This window comes from Cornus florida, unplaced genomic scaffold (genome assembly GCF_030987335.1).
Source record: "Cornus florida cultivar Cherokee Brave unplaced genomic scaffold, ASM3098733v1 CherokeeBrave_3.0.0_Hap2_Chr05, whole genome shotgun sequence".
Taxonomy (NCBI): Eukaryota; Viridiplantae; Streptophyta; class Magnoliopsida; order Cornales; family Cornaceae; genus Cornus; species Cornus florida.
In genome coordinates this window covers 96,607,730-96,623,971 of record NW_026775575.1, presented here as the reverse complement: position 1 = coordinate 96,623,971, position 16,242 = coordinate 96,607,730, and the positions used below count along the sequence as shown (strand labels likewise).

The 16,242-nt window shown below is 34.8% G+C and overlaps 1 pseudogene; it reads left to right on the top strand.

The window, feature by feature from the left end:
• The first annotated feature begins 10,691 nt into the window (after positions 1-10,691).
• On the top strand, positions 10,692-13,827 carry LOC132310375 (cytochrome P450 CYP736A12-like; annotated as a pseudogene).
• Positions 13,828-16,242: the final 2,415 nt, after the last annotated feature.

Below are 16,242 nucleotides of genomic sequence, written 5' to 3'. Positions count from 1 at the left end.
AGTGTAGCGGTGATATCCTTATAGATATGGGCCGGCTTCGATTTCTTTCAAATTTGTTAGTTTTCGATATGCATTCGTATGATGTTATACTTGGGATGGACTAGTTATCTCAGTACCATGATCAGGTTAACTGTTACGAAAAGTCTATTGTATTTGCTATACCAAGACAGGAGATGTATCTTCTTGTTGTACCACAACCTGATAGAGGGCCTAGCACTTATTTATTCATTCTTGAGGAGGACTCACAGGAAGCGACTGCGGTATCTCTTGACAGTATCCCGGTAGTACAGGAATTCCAAGATATATTCCAGGAAATTCCAGGCTTGCCACCGAGTCGAGAGATAGACTTCGTCATTGATTTAGCTCCAGGCACTACGCCTATTGCTAAGGCTCCGTACAGAATGGCACCAGTGGAGATACGAGAGTTGAAAGATCAAATTCAGTAGTTGCTCAGCCAGGGATTTATTCGCAGGAGTACTTCACCATGGGGAGCACCAGTATTGTTTGTTAAGAAGAAGGATGGATCTCTTCGTCTTTGTATTGATTACAGAGAACTGAACAAGGTCACTATTCGCAACAAGTACCCGTTGCCTAGAATTGATGACCTGTTCGATCAGTTGAAGGGAGCTACTTACTTCTCAAAGACCGATTTTAGGTCTGGTTATCATCAGTTACGAGTCAGAGAATAAGATGTTCCAAAGACAGCCTTTCTCACAAGGTACGGATCCTATGAGTTTCATGTTATGCCTTTCGGTTTAACTAATGCCCCAGCTGTCTTTATGGACTTGATGAATAGAGTATTCAGAGAATACTTAGATCAGTTTGTCATTGTTTTCATCGATGATATTCTGGTTTACTCTAAGTCGGAGAGGACCATGCCAGACATTTACGCACCGTCATGCAGACACTTCGAGAACATCAGTTGTTTGCGAAGTTTGAGAAGTGTGAATTTTGGCAGAAAGAGGTCAAATTTCTGGGCCATGTAGTGTCAGAAGAAGGATTAGCAGTAGATCCAGCCAAGGTTGCGGCAGTTATGGAGTGGGGACAGCCTACCTCACCGACAGAGATTCGTAATTTTCTGGGATTGGCGGGGTATTATCTCAGGTTCATCCAGGGATTTTCCAAAATTGCGGGTTCACTTACTCATCTGACTAAGAAGAATGTACCATTCGTATGGGATGATTCTTGTCAGACTACTTTTGCTGAATTGAAGAGTAAGTTAACTTCTACACCTGTCTTAGCCACACCTCAGAGTGGATTTAGTATTTAGTATTTACCGACGCTTCTCTGAAGGGTTTGGGTTGTGTGTTGATGCAAGAAAAGCGACCAGTTTCTTATGGGTCCAGGAAGCTTAAGCCTCATGAGCTTAATTACCCGACTCACGATCTAGAGCTCGCAGCAGTGGTTTTTGCCTTGCGTATTTGGAGGCATTATCTTTTGGGAGAGACTTTTCGATTGTTTAGCGATCATAAGAGTCTACAGTATTTGTTCACGCAGAGGGAACTGAATATGAGACAGCGCAGATGGTTGGAGTTCGTGAAAGACTATCACTTCTCTATTCAGTATCATCCAGGGAAAGCGAATGTTGTAACAGACGCCCTCAGCCGCCGACCCTATGTCAGCCTTTCAGCTTTGTTTGCAACAGAGTGGGATGCTTTAAAGACTGTTGATGAGTTAGCAGACGCTTTTATGGCATGTGTGGTAGTAACTCCTTCTATCATTTATCAGGTCATTCAAGCGCAACTCTTAGATCAACAGTGTATTAAACGGGTTTCGGAGTTAGCCTCCGGAGATGTTCCTTTTTATTCTATAGGGACTGATGGAGGATTGAGGTACAAGGGACGTTTAATTGTGCCTTCAGCTGACAATTTGAAAAATGTTGTGATGAGAGAGACACACACTTCTCAGTTCTCTGTACATCCAGGGGGAGACAAGATGTATCAGGACATGAAACGCCAGTTTTGGTGGGCCGGCATGAAGAGAGATATAGCTATCTTCGTCTCTAAATGTAGCACCTGTCAGATGATTAAGATTGATCATCAGAGACCGCCAGGATCGCTACAGCCACTTCCCATACCAGAGTGGAAATGGGAGAGTATTTCTGTGGACTTTATAGAGGGATTACCTACTTCGCATCATAATCATAACTCTATTTGGGTCATTGTTGATAGATTGACCAAGTTCGCTCATTTTCTGCCTGTTCGTTCAAACTTTACGTCAGAACAGTATGCTAAGCTTTATATTGCAGAAATGGTGAAACTTCATGGTGTACCATTGTCCATCATATCAGATAGACATCCGAATTTTGTATCAGGATTTTGGAGGAGCTTTCAGCAGGCTTTGGGTACAGAACTTTATCTTAGCACTGCTTATCATCCTCAAACAGATGGACAGACTGAGCGAGTTAATTAGATTTTAGAAGACATGTTGCGGGCATGTGTTCTTGATTTTAAGGGCAATTGGGACAAATATTTGCCGCTGTCAGAGTTTGCTTATAACAATAGTTATCAGAAAACTATTGGCATGGCACCATTTGAGGCTTTGTACGGTAGACCGTGTAGGTCTCCTGTCTGTTGGCTTGGAGTTGGTGAGAACAGCTTTTTGGGTCCTGAATTTATTAAGGACACGTCAGAAAAGATCGCTATCATTAAGGATCGGATGCGTACAGCTCAAAGCAAACAGAAAAGTTATGCTGACCGTCGAACTCGTGTTTTGGAGTTTAAGGTTGGTGATCAGGTTTTGCTTAAGGTTTCTCCCATGAAGGGAGTAATGCGGTTTAGGTCAAAGGGTAAGTTATCGCCTCGTGTTGTGGGTCCTTTTATGATTACAAATCGGATTGGGGCAGTAGCTTATCGTCTGGCTTTACCAGATAATCTTCATAGGGTACATAATGTTTTTCATGTATCTATGCTGCGAAAATTTCTACGGGAAGAAGATCGATATCAACACATTGATGTGGGTGAAATTGAGTTGCAACCCGATGCAACCTATTTGGAACAACCTTACTGTATTCTCGATCGTAGGAATCAGATACTGCGCACGAAGACTATTCCATTAGTACGTGTACAGTGGAGTCATCATAGTTCTACAGAGTCTCCTAGGGAACGGGAAGATATTATCCGTGCCAAGTATCCAGAGCTTTTTACTACAGGTATGTAGTGAATTTCGGGGACGAAATTCCTTTATTAATGGGGGAGAATGTAATACCCTGTAGTTTAAAAAAGGCTTATTTAAATTAAATTAAATTATTTCTGTATATTTAATGTGATAGTTATTCATCTATTATTGTGTATGTTAATATATTAAATTAAATTAATTTAATTGTGCATGTATTCATATTTTATATTTTTTTTATTTATTGGTAAGGTTTATATTAAGCAGTATTAGTTACTTAAAGTAGTATATTCATATGGTAAAGTATGATTATGATTGTAATGTATTCTTATGTAAATATAAAAAATAATAATAATAATAATAATAATATTAGTAATAATAATAATAATAATAGTTATAATAATAATAATAGTATTAAATCATAATGTCATGATGAAATTAGAGATTAGGATAGGATTTCATTAATGTTTATGGGTAGACTTGAAGCCATATGGTTAGGAATGTGGTTACATGACTTGAAGCCATATGGTTGGGAATGTGGTTAGTTAAATATAAAATTAGATATTTGTAATATTTATATTATATAAATTGTATATAAATTAGTTAGCCTACCTTAGAAGGAATGGACGGGAGTTAGAAAAAGTTATAACTTTCAGTGAGCCATTGTAAAAGTGTGGAAAGGAAGAGAGAAAGAAAGGAGCTTGGACCGGTGTAGGAGAAATTTACCCGACTACGCGCAACCGGCGGATTTATTTTAAATCTAAAAGGCAAGTTATTATCTATTTTTCCCCTTTGAATCCATAAATTAATTGTTTAAATTATTTAAATTATTATGGAGCCTTGAGAGCATGTTAGGAGTTAATAAATTATTATTTTTAGTTTATTTAATTAATAAAATTTTAATTATTTAGGATGGTAGATATTTAATTATTATCCTATACAATTAAATCTAGCTAAAAATAATTATTTAAGGCTTCAGGGAATTTTCTAGAATTTTTCGGTAATTTTATGCATTTTCTGGCGAGGCTCCGGCGAGATTTCCGGTCGCCGGCAGCGGGGTAGAAGACCGTAGCAATCCGGTGTGTTGCGGCGCAAGGTAACCTGTGTGCGCATGGATCCATGACCGGTTGATGGGAAATTGATTAAAAGATGGATTCGGTGTAGCGCGGACCACCATATGATGGTGCGCGCTAATCATCAGCCGCAGGATGAAAGGAACATAGGTGGATTGATCCGGTGTGGCGCGCATGTAGGAAAGATGATGCAGCCAACCAACCGGAGGACGCCACGTCAGCAAGAAGCCATCAACGCACGCACGCGCGTGGAACTCTCCAGATGCGCGTGGGAGCGCGTGCAAGCGCGTGGGAGAGTGGGGAAGGTTGGGCTGCGCGTGAGGAAGCTTAGGGTGGCGCGTGGGGGCGCGTGAAGGGCCCTTTCAGCTGCTGGAAATTACCAGACTACCCCTAGGGCCATTTTTGTGAATTTCAGAACCTTAAACTTTGATTTTTTGGGCCTGTGTTGGTATTTACGGGTTTGACGAGCCACGAAATTATTATTTTATTACCCGTTAATTATTCTTATGGCCGATTAATCTTTTCTAAGCATTTATTGGCTCGTTTACAGTACGGATATGAATGTGATTTATTTAACGACATTGTTAAATATAAATAGTGTTATTATCTTATTAAATGGTATCAAACATTACTGTTAAATTAAATAATGCCATGGTTTTAGTCATATAAATTATCCATGATATCTTATGGGATGTTTATACTGTTAAATGATATATAAATCATGATTATTATGCTGTGTGCATTTCAGGAAATAAATGAACTGTTTAATTATGTCGCATTTATATTATATGGATGTGTTGCCATATAGAACCATGTGAGCTGGCTAATAAGTTTAGACTCATTTATACCTTATGCATTCATTGCGATAGATAGATGTGTGGCTGTCAGGGTATGTGGTTTAATATTATTGGCATGTGTTGCCTAATTGACGTACTCAGTATATTTAGTAATATTATTGGCATGTGTTGCCTAATTTATATGCTCAGTATATTCATCAGTACTTTGAGAGGTGTTATCACTGTGTAGTTCGTTATAGTCTGTGTTGTCAGTACCGTGCACCATGTATAATAGCTGATTTCCCGGGTAGGAAAAGGCGACACTTAACCACCTAGTGTGAGTCTAAGTGATCACCGTCTATTCTGGTTGAGGTCATATTATACATTGGGTAGTTCCCTTAGGATGTATACAGATATAGTACTCATCCAATTCATAATGATTAATTTATTTGATTCTCTGATTTTGGTCACAATAGAGAGGACTTGCTCGTGGGGTTGACCCACCATTGTTGTTATTTCAGGATACGGTCAGTACCCGTTCCACGGTTGAGGTTAGCAGTGTGAGACCACCATCCGAACTCATCTACTCTTACGATCCAGTGCAGGGTAGAAGTTTTATGTATTACTTCAGTTTCAGTTTTTATTTACTTTTGACGTTGAACTCTCAGGTTTATATTTAGGGATCCTTGACATAGGATTTCCAAGTTGTAATGGAGCACTGTATTAAGTAAAGGATGGATGGATGTTGTATTATTTAGTGTTCCTTTCCTGTCTAAATTCTTTTATTATTATCATTTTGTATTCCATGCTTGTATGTTGCCAATTGTTTTTGATATCCCTCGTCTTTTGTGTATAAGCCTGATCAACTTATGCGTGGAAAATGTGGGGGTGTTATATAACTCTTCTTTTGTGATTTGGGTTTTTGTCTAGATGGAGCTACAGGTGGAAGACCATAATGGTCACAAAAAGTTCCCATTTCATATTTAGCCCTTTTCCTATCATCTTGTAACTGGTTCTTAATTTTCATATCAATACAAATCCTTAATCCTTCCTTTTGGATTAAACTAATGATATTGCCATATGTAAGAGTATCATAATCAATGTTGCCTGTGGCTTTACTAAGAGTATCTCTAATCTTATGACCAAAGAGATTAGGTAATCCATTAATGAATTTCTCTTTCCAGAATGGTTTGTTACTATCATCTCTCATCATAGCTCTGGATAAGAATACATCTTTATACCATCTAAAATCACTCATGGTTGGACAGGAGAGATTGTTAAGTTGGTCATGTATTCTGGAGGTGATGTTACTTGGAGTACCTATAAAATGGTCAACGATGGTATAAACAAGGGTATTGACACCATCAGGAATAGCACGACCTATGGCTTCATCAAAAATGGGAAGACTATCATTATCCTTTTGAATAACATTTTTGATTTGTGTTCTAGAATCTTCAGTTAGATGTTTCTCCCACCAAGATTTTAACATCCTTGAAAATCCTGAAGCAAGAAGAACAACTATTTATAGTTGACTAAGATTATGTGTAGTAACATAGTTATTAGCCACCATGGAAATATGACTAAGTTTATTAAGAATTTCTTGTTCGGATAACCCGTCAATATTCCATTCATAAAGTTTATCCGAAGAGACAGAAAATTGATTTTGAATTTTTCTTTCTTCGTATTGAAAATCAGGAGGTGTTGGCCTGGGGTACCAATTTTTTGTAAGACTAGTGGGATTAACGCGTTTATTGACCAATCGATTAATTTCTAGATTAGAAAAATCATGTTCGATTTGCTGGATATCAGAGGGGTAACTAGAGGTGGAAGAAGGACTATCAGAATCATCCGTATTATGAATAACAGTGATTGTTTTGTCTTCTTTAATAGCTTTGCCTTTCTCCATGATTTTGAGAAGGGTCTCAATTTGGAGAATGACAGAAGGATCAGGAAGGGCTTTGGGAAGGCCTTTGCGATTTGCAGGCATGGAAATAATGGGTGACTCAAGTGGGGTGGAAGTAACTTGAGGAATGGTAGGCTGAGTGAGGAAAAGTTCAATCTTATCGAGTTGGGTCCCAATAGTGTGTAAATATTGATTAGTAAAATTATTTTGTTCAATGATTTTTCGTGTGTCGTTATCGGTGACTGTGGTGGTGACCTTTAAAGGAGAGGTGGGAATTTCTGTTCCCATGTGATCTATGATTAAGGAGTCTAGTGGAGGATGGGAGGAGTAAATGATTGATTTATCTAGTTTTTTCCACTTGACCTTAGTTAAGACATTGACTTGATTATAGCAATTTTCTAGATAATCAAAAATTTTGATTTCTAGTTGGTACTCAATCATGAATCTTTGTCAGTGACAGAGGACTCGTTGTTGTTCTTTCTCAGTATATATATATAATATAATATAATATAATATAATATAAAAAACAATCAAAATCACTTAGAAATTTGTAACAATTATCAATCTTACTATTCATTCTTTATTTTTTTAAGTCCTATCAATTTATTAGATGATTCTTATTTTTTGATAATTTACAGTGGCTGAATTTTGTTGATTTTCTGAATTGTGGCCGAATGTTTATTGTTGAATTAGTAATTCTGAATGTGGTTATTAACAATTCTAAAGGTATTCACTTCAGTTCCAAAAGTACAAAGAAAAATAGATTAAAAGTTCTGAATATATTAGTAGTTCGTTAACTTGATTTATTGTTGTGCATTTGGATTTTGAAATATAAATACTTCGGGATAAAAAAAAATAAAAATAAAAAAAAGAACCCTGAAACTGAACCGAACCAATTAAACCGATTTCTCACAATTTGGTTTGATTTTGTTTCTTTGGTCAAATGGTTCGGTTTGGTTCAAAATTTTCTGTAATCGTTAGAATAGGTTTGGTTTCAAAAAACTTTCAAATCGATCCAAACCGAACTGCGTACACCCCCTATGTGATACCTAGCTCTAACTAATGAACATACATGAAAACTCTCAATTTGCTTTGATATATAAGAAATTGAAAGTTTATATATCTGTCTATTGATAGGGAATACCTCATGTAATAACTCTCGGGTATTATAAATTATCTCCTATTATTTTTTGTGGGTTTTATCACCATGTGTCCGTGCTTAATTAGTATTTGATACCAGGTACATTCATTAGGAGAATTTAAGTTTTTCTCATCAATAGCGTTCGGTCAATAACTCTTTGGTTTACACAACAACGCTCTTTTGGAAATTGGGAGTTCCAATTTTTTAGACTCGGTTTGGTTAAATAGAAATAGCAAAAAAGGAAAGGAAAAATTAATAATAAGCTAGAAAAGTAAAGTAAATGAGAAGAAAATTGATTTTCTAGTATGCATTTGATTATCAAGAATTTTTTTTCAAGAAAGTTGTAGAAAAATACGATTTTATAGTTTAAATAACATGAAAGTTATTAGAAAATATTTATAATTGCCTAAATTGCCTTATTATATAAAATATTAAAATAATAAAATAAAATTGTGTTTCACGAGTTCTTCTATACTTAATTGTTTAACCAATTGTTGATTCCTTATTTTTTATGTTTAATTGAACCGTAATGAGGTCCATTCATAAAATTATATACAAGTTGGGAAGTTTTGTATATAAATGAATTTGAGTATAATACTATCAATAACTAAATAAATAATTAATAATATTATATATAAAAAAAATAATGAAATTTTTGAGTTAATTCAAACTTTTGCAAACTACTACTATTTGATTTCCATATCTCATAGAAAACAATATATAGGGAAATGAAGTCCTTGTTAATTGGGACTGTCAAAAGACTAATAAAACAAAATGACGTTTATATGGATTTTCTCAAAAATAATGAAGTTGCTCGCCTGCCGTTCTTTGAAATCCAGGAGTAGTGAATTGAAAAAGCGACTTGAACGTGATATAAGTATGAAACATGGTAGGCAACCACAATAAAGACTGAAAATTTTTCTTGCGTTATTAATCAATAATATATTGTCACATAAGAAAGAAAGAAAAAAATATATATATTTTAATGAGTTCTATAAATTAGTGATACCACATTATTATTACAAATAAAGATAGGGAAAAAGTCACCGCTGTGACAACGAAAAGAAATTATTTCATAATTTATGGAGCATTGGTTTGATAGACAATTTAATTTAATATTTAATTTATATATTAATTAATAATTCACATGTCTATAATGGTGACCTAATCTAAAACTCTAATTGAAGTTTATCCTTTAAAAACAGTATTAAAGTAATAAGCATGAATTCACTCAAAATATACTCTTGACTACTCCATCTGTCTCACAATAGAAATATATATTTAACAATTAAAATTTTTAAAGACACATGTAATTAATACATTATCTTTTTTTAAAATTATCAAATTATTTTTTTTAATTTAACAAAATAGTTACCAAATTGAAGTTTATTATACAGTAGTAATGCGTGTTTGTGTAAATGATTCCAATCCGCGTGTTGTAAAGTCGCATCAATTCACGTGGTGTGTCTCATCGTGTGTGTTAATGCGTGTTTGTGTAATGATTCCAATTCACACACGATTGTACGTTCTACCCTTCTACTGCAATAATCAATATGTCTTTCAGCTAGCTAATCATAAAATAAAATAAAATAAAATAAAAAAGCAGTCCATCAATGAAGTGTTAAATATCAAAAAGTGTGTGTCAATCGAAAGTGACAAAAATGGCAAAAGCCTAATTCGATTTCGTGATTAAAATATACTATGTACATAGATTGACACATGATACAACATATCATATAAACACATCGGCCGTTTCACCCAACGTTGAATAATGGTGCCACCCCAAGTTGAATAGAGATATGGAGGGGGGCCACCATGTCCATTTCTGATCCAAATCATTTTCTTACTACGGTTAGTGACCATGATTAGTAGTTTAGTGACCATGATTCGTATTGGCAGCTATGTGATGTTGCAGCCTATTCGTAATATTTTTTTAAGAATCTTATATTATTACACATTTTTTTGAATCGGTCAATTAGATCAATTTATATGGATATTCGTTTGAGTATTATGACTGTGAACCATGATACAGACTCCTAACACTCGTATTAGTCTTGTGTGCCAACCACATAATTCAGAATCTCTATCATTTCTTACGAGTCCCTCTCGATTTGGTTTGCTTCTCCTACTATTTGACTCTTCAAAAAAAAAAAAAATCATTAGTTTACAATTCAATTTCGATTCTAGGTCCATTAAGATTGGACTAAACCATAAATTAAAATATATACATATATGATAATATTAATATTATTATAAAACTTAAGATAAATCACACAGTGTACACTAGTGCTTAGGGAAAAATTTTTGTAATCTCATTATATGTTTATTCTACTATTAGCCGTGCTTATTAGTAAATTAAGTATAATCCAATAGTTTTCATTCAGTTTTATATATTTGATATCCGGTGAAATATCAGATTTAAGATTCGACTCTAATGAGTGCAACCAATTAAATATCAACTAATAAAATATTACCGTACTACAAGATTAGTGATTTAATTACCGTACATTTAATTGCGTCTTATTATAAGAGGTTCTTGAATGAAGTACAATCTTTTACGCAATCTCTTACGTTTCAGTTACGTATGCACCCTAGTTTCTCAGCTTATTACTTTGGCGCCATTAAACTTCTATTTACGGCCAGCCCGGCCAGAAGTATATAGCAACTACTCCAGTTATTTTAGTTACTTCATTGCCACACATCCAACAACCAAATATGTCTCCCTTCACATTTTCTGTTCTCTTGGTGCTCATCGGAGCTCTCTGGTCATTCATACATTGCCGCCTAGCCGCCTCATCACCAAGGAACCACCATAAACTACCACCCGGTCCCCGAGGCCTACCGGTTATCGGTAACCTCCATATGTTGGGTAAACTCCCCCACCGAGCCCTCCAAGAGTTAGCCAAAAAATATGGTCCCATCATGTCCATGCAGCTAGGCTCTGTGCTAACCATAGTAATCTCATCGCCCCAAGCTGCCGAGCTTATCCTCAAGCCCCATGACGCAGTGTTTGCTAGCCGGCGAAAAGTCCAAGTGCCCAACCACCTGTCCTATGGTGGAAAGGGTGTGGTTTTTACCGAGCATGGTTCGTATTGGTGCAACGTTAGGAAATTCTGTACACTTGAGCTTCTAAGTGTGACGAAGATCGATTCATTCGCGGGTGTCCGAAGGGAGAAGATAGAGTCAATGGTGCAATTGGTAATGGATGCAGCGAAAGCAAGTGAGGTTGTGGATTTGAGCAATAAGGTGGGCGAAGTGATTGAGGACATGACGTATAAGATGGTTGTTGGGTGCAGTAGAGATGATAGGTTTGATCTCAAGGGTATTGTTCATGAGGCCATAAACTTGGCGGGAGTTTTCAACCTGGCTGACTATGTCCCTTTCCTTGGGGTACTTGACCTTCAGGTAATTAATATATACTGTACCTGTATATGTTTTCATTATTATTATTATTATATATATACACACACATATACGAAAGTTATGAATATTAAAAATTATTATCTCTGTGGCATATTAGTTGTGCATTATTTTATTTTTAAATATTTCAAATTAATTATCTATTTTAAAAAATTAAAGCAAATAAATCTTATCTTATCTTTATTATCCTTTATATTTATATCGAAACTCAAATGATAAAGAAATTTTTTTAAATATTAAATAGACTGACTATGTCCTTAAAAAGATGAGATCAAATCACAGAGAAGTTTTTCTTTTTTGGGGCGGGGTTGAAAACTTGTAGTCCCACCAGACGACCTACCAAAAGAATTTACCATGAGATTGAACTCATGTTAGTTATAGTGAATTATCTTTTAATTCTAATTAATTTTATTGTACATTCAAGTTAATTCATCATGCAATTCATATTGAAATCATAAAATGGTCTATTTTTCTATTTTAAAAGTTGATAGTTTAATTTTCTCAAATTAAATCAAAATAATTTAACATTAATCACAACTTTAATAATTGACGGGACAAGAAAAATATAAGTATGTCAGAAGTGTTAAATCAAGGCTTTAAATTAGCCAGCTAGTGTCTCCTCTCTTTGAAGAAAGTTAAGGTAGCGGGATATATATATTATATTTACATTTTCTTATCAAAAATACAAAAATAAAACGTTACTTTCTTGTCACAATCCTAACCTCTGGTCAAAAATAAAAAATAAATGCAAAGAAATAAGTCCAAGGGGGAACAGTGTTACCATCAACATCATTTCTTTATATTTTTTGTCTATTCATGTTTGTGGATATATATATATGTATTTTACCATATGTTATATACGTATTTTATCATATACTATGTTTTATCCGGATATGATAAAAACTATATACATATAACACAGTAGCATGGAGGCAAGTATTGTTCTAAATGCAATGCAAGCTTATAAAAATCATGTTAATTCAATCATGTTGTCCTATTTATGTTCTTTCCTTTAATTTTTAACATAATTTTACTTTTTTTTTTACCCAAAACGCTAGTACGTTTGGATTGAGTTCAGCGAGCAGGAAACGATCTTTTTTGTAAATCATTCTCTAGGCACAGTAGTTTGTAAATCATTCAAGTGTTAGTTGCTTCTTCAATCTCCATTCACATTGATCTGTTAACATGTCATACTTTTCTTCTATCAAATTGTCACTCAATTAAGCATATGGACCCAAATCTTGTTTGCTCATTAACTGCCATATACTAGTATACATTTCAGGCTCAAATGGCCACATCTTAAATTCGATTTGGGCCTTCACTGAAACCTCAATTATTTCTAATGGCCTTTGTTTACATGTCATAATATTCTACAAAATTAAATATAAACCAATAGGCAACAATATATTGTTCTAACATTAAATAATTTATGATTATAAAAATGTAAATGTCATTAATTTCATGAACGTCCTTCAGGGATTGACTCAACGCCTAAAGGCAACCAGCAGTGCCGTTGATAAGATCTTGGAGGTTATTATTGATGACCATGTTGAAGCAGCAGCTAGAAATGGGCAACAAAGGCCTAACAAAAATTTCATCCATATAATGCTATCATTGATGAACCAGTCTGCATCAACTACCCATGACAAGCTATCGTTCATGATCAATCGGACAAATATAAAAGCAATCGTATTGGATGTGATCGCAGCAGCTATTGACACGTCAGCTATAGTGATAGAATGGGCCCTCTCCGAACTCATTAAGCATCCGAGGGTGACGAGGGTGATGAGCCGGCTCCAAGAAGAGGTAAAGAGTGTTGTAGGAATGCGTCAAAAGGTGGAAGAGACAGATTCGGCGAAATTTAATTACCAAGACATGGTAATTAAAGAGACTCTGAAACTACATCCAGTTGGGCCACTATTGATTCCTCGTGAGTCCATAGAGGACATTGTGATAGATGGATATTACATTTCTAAGAAGTCACAAATTATAGTGAATGCTTGGGCATTAGGACATGATCCTAATGTGTGGTCCGATAATGTGGGCGATTTCTTTCCCGAGAGGTTTATTGGAAGCAACATAGATCTCTGAGGACGCAATTTTCAACTTTTACCATTTGGGTCAGGTCGAAGAGGATGTCCGGGAATGCATTTAGGATTAACGACCATTCGATTAATGGTGGCTCAATTAGTGCATTGCTTCGACTCGAAGTTGCCTGATGGCATGTCATGCGGTGAGTTGGACATGAATGAAAAGTTTGATCTCGCAATGCCAAGAGCCAAGCACTTGCTCGCCGTGCCAACGTATCACCTTGGTGACAAAAACTTATGAAGAAGTACACCTTATGCGAAGTGAATTATCCTTATTTCATGTAATTCCTACCATGCATCTAGATTGACTTACTTGGAAGTTGCATTCATAATTAAATAAAGTCACCATATGTGTTTGTTTGCACGTGTGTATACTATATAATTTAACCACGTGTAGAAAGAAACCAACAATTTGTGCACTTATATGAAAAAATTACATGATTCTTATCACGACGGTGGGAGTTAAGGCCCTGGCCACGAGTCCCTAGATTTTATCTCTCTTATATTCTATATGTGTTTTATAATTATACATATATATTTTTATAAAAATATGAAAAGTGCCCTTCTTGAATTTTCTTATTCCCACATATAACTTTTATATGTTTTTTTATTTTTTTCTCCTAAATTATTTCATTAATCCTTATATTCTATATCTGTAAATTAATTTCATTTCAAAAATATTACTCTCTTTCTATATATACTTATAAACATTGAATTAAATGCACGTACCCCTGAAATTTTTTGTTGGCTCTGTCCCTAATTCTTATTGAGGTTGATATGAATACAAGAACATATATAAGTTGAGGCATGTTACAATGTTAGGTTTGTGATTTTAAGTGAAGTTAAAACATGATTATGGTCTACTTATGGCCTTGGATAGAACTTAAGAGGAATAAGAATTAATGTAGCCAATTTCAAATAGTTGGCACACAAAAATTTTATTGTAGTCTGACTCTTTAGATTCAAAAGTTATAATTTAAGAAGCAAAAACACTTCTAGGAAAAACCATGTTTGTATATGATATTAGTCGAACACTAAAACTCCATGGACTCTCTTAAACACGTTTTCGACACTTCATGATCGTTTTCATTATTTAAAAATAAATTTTATTATTTCGAACACTTAACTGATATATCTTAGACACATGTCGAATACTTCGTTAATAACACTACACCAACGTTTCTTACACTCTTCGTCTTATACAAAATAAACATGAGAAGTAATACTCACACCGAACACTTGTAGTGAATTGCCTAACCAAATAATTTTTAATTGATTATTTATATCAAATACAACTAAGTAAAGGGTTTCACTTCCTTATTTGCTACTGCCTTCGTCCAACTTTAAATATATACCGACTTTGGGACTGTGACTTACAAAATTATAAATTACAATTTTCGAAGTCGACATTTAAAGTGAGACGAAAATAATACATAATTAACCAATTAAAAAAATAAATTTAACAATTTACTAAAACTATTCAATGCAAGATTCATTTTTCAACAAACATATATTGATGAATGCCCATAGCCCATAAAACAACATTATGGGCCTCCATCAATAAATATATATATATATATATATATATATAGTGTCCTGTCATGTTTATTTCTTTTCTTAATTTGTATTCATACTTGTGTCAGTATTCATATCAGTATCTTTGCTTCTTATAAGTTTGTAACTTTGTACCACTATTGGATGGTTGAGATTTGTCATGATTTAGAATAAATAAAAAATAATAAATAAAAAATAAAAATAAAAAAAACGAAAGAAAGAAGGGGAACAATTAGGACTTATGTCCTGTCCATGCTAACCCCTGGCAGGCCTTCATGCAAAAGAGCGATTTCTCAGATGAGAACTCTTTTCACGGCAGAGAGAGAGAGACAAGGAACAGCTAGGTTGGGTTGTACCTAACGAGTCAATTATTCGGAGTCTCATAGTTTTGATCCAAGCAGTGACCATTTGAAATCGTACACAGACGTGAAATCCAATTCCAGATCCTTTCAATTTCTCAAACCCTATTGCATTTTGTCAGATGTAGAAAGCAAATACGAGAGACAAAGAGATTCTTCTTTTTGGTAGGTTAGATACAGATTTACATATGGGAAGAAACTTTGTATATCAAACTACCATTGCCCATAACATATAACTGGTAAAAGTAATCAGAGAGAGAGAGCGAGAGACAGGTTCGTCTATGGCCGGGATCTTTGAGTGCTTCGTTGTTTGTGGGTGAATTGCTTATTGGAACTCTGATGATATTGGAAAGTTGTATTTTGGTTTCAGTTTTATTGACATTGTTCTTTGGACTCTAAATTGCAAAAGAAATTATATGCATGGAGTGAAAAATCAAGGAGCATATATGAGAGTTACAAATTATGGAAAGAGTCCCGATTCCCACAAAAATCAGAGCACTAGAAAGATAAAATATATGCGAATTTGATATCACACCCTTGATGACTTGATGTTCTCCTTTTGTTGCTGAAAATTCCTATTATTGTAATGTTTCTTGATTTCCAAGTAGCTTTCAACAACGGGTACTTACTTTTTGCGATCACTTACCTGATTCCCAATTCACCATTATGCTTGTCGAAAGGTCATAGTACTACCATATCACTTATCATCATCTCAAACCATGTTGAATTAGGTCTTCCCTTTCACATATCGTTACCTTACCCTAGTGCGCTATTCAATTTGGAGACAAACTTAAATTGAATCCTGAATGTCC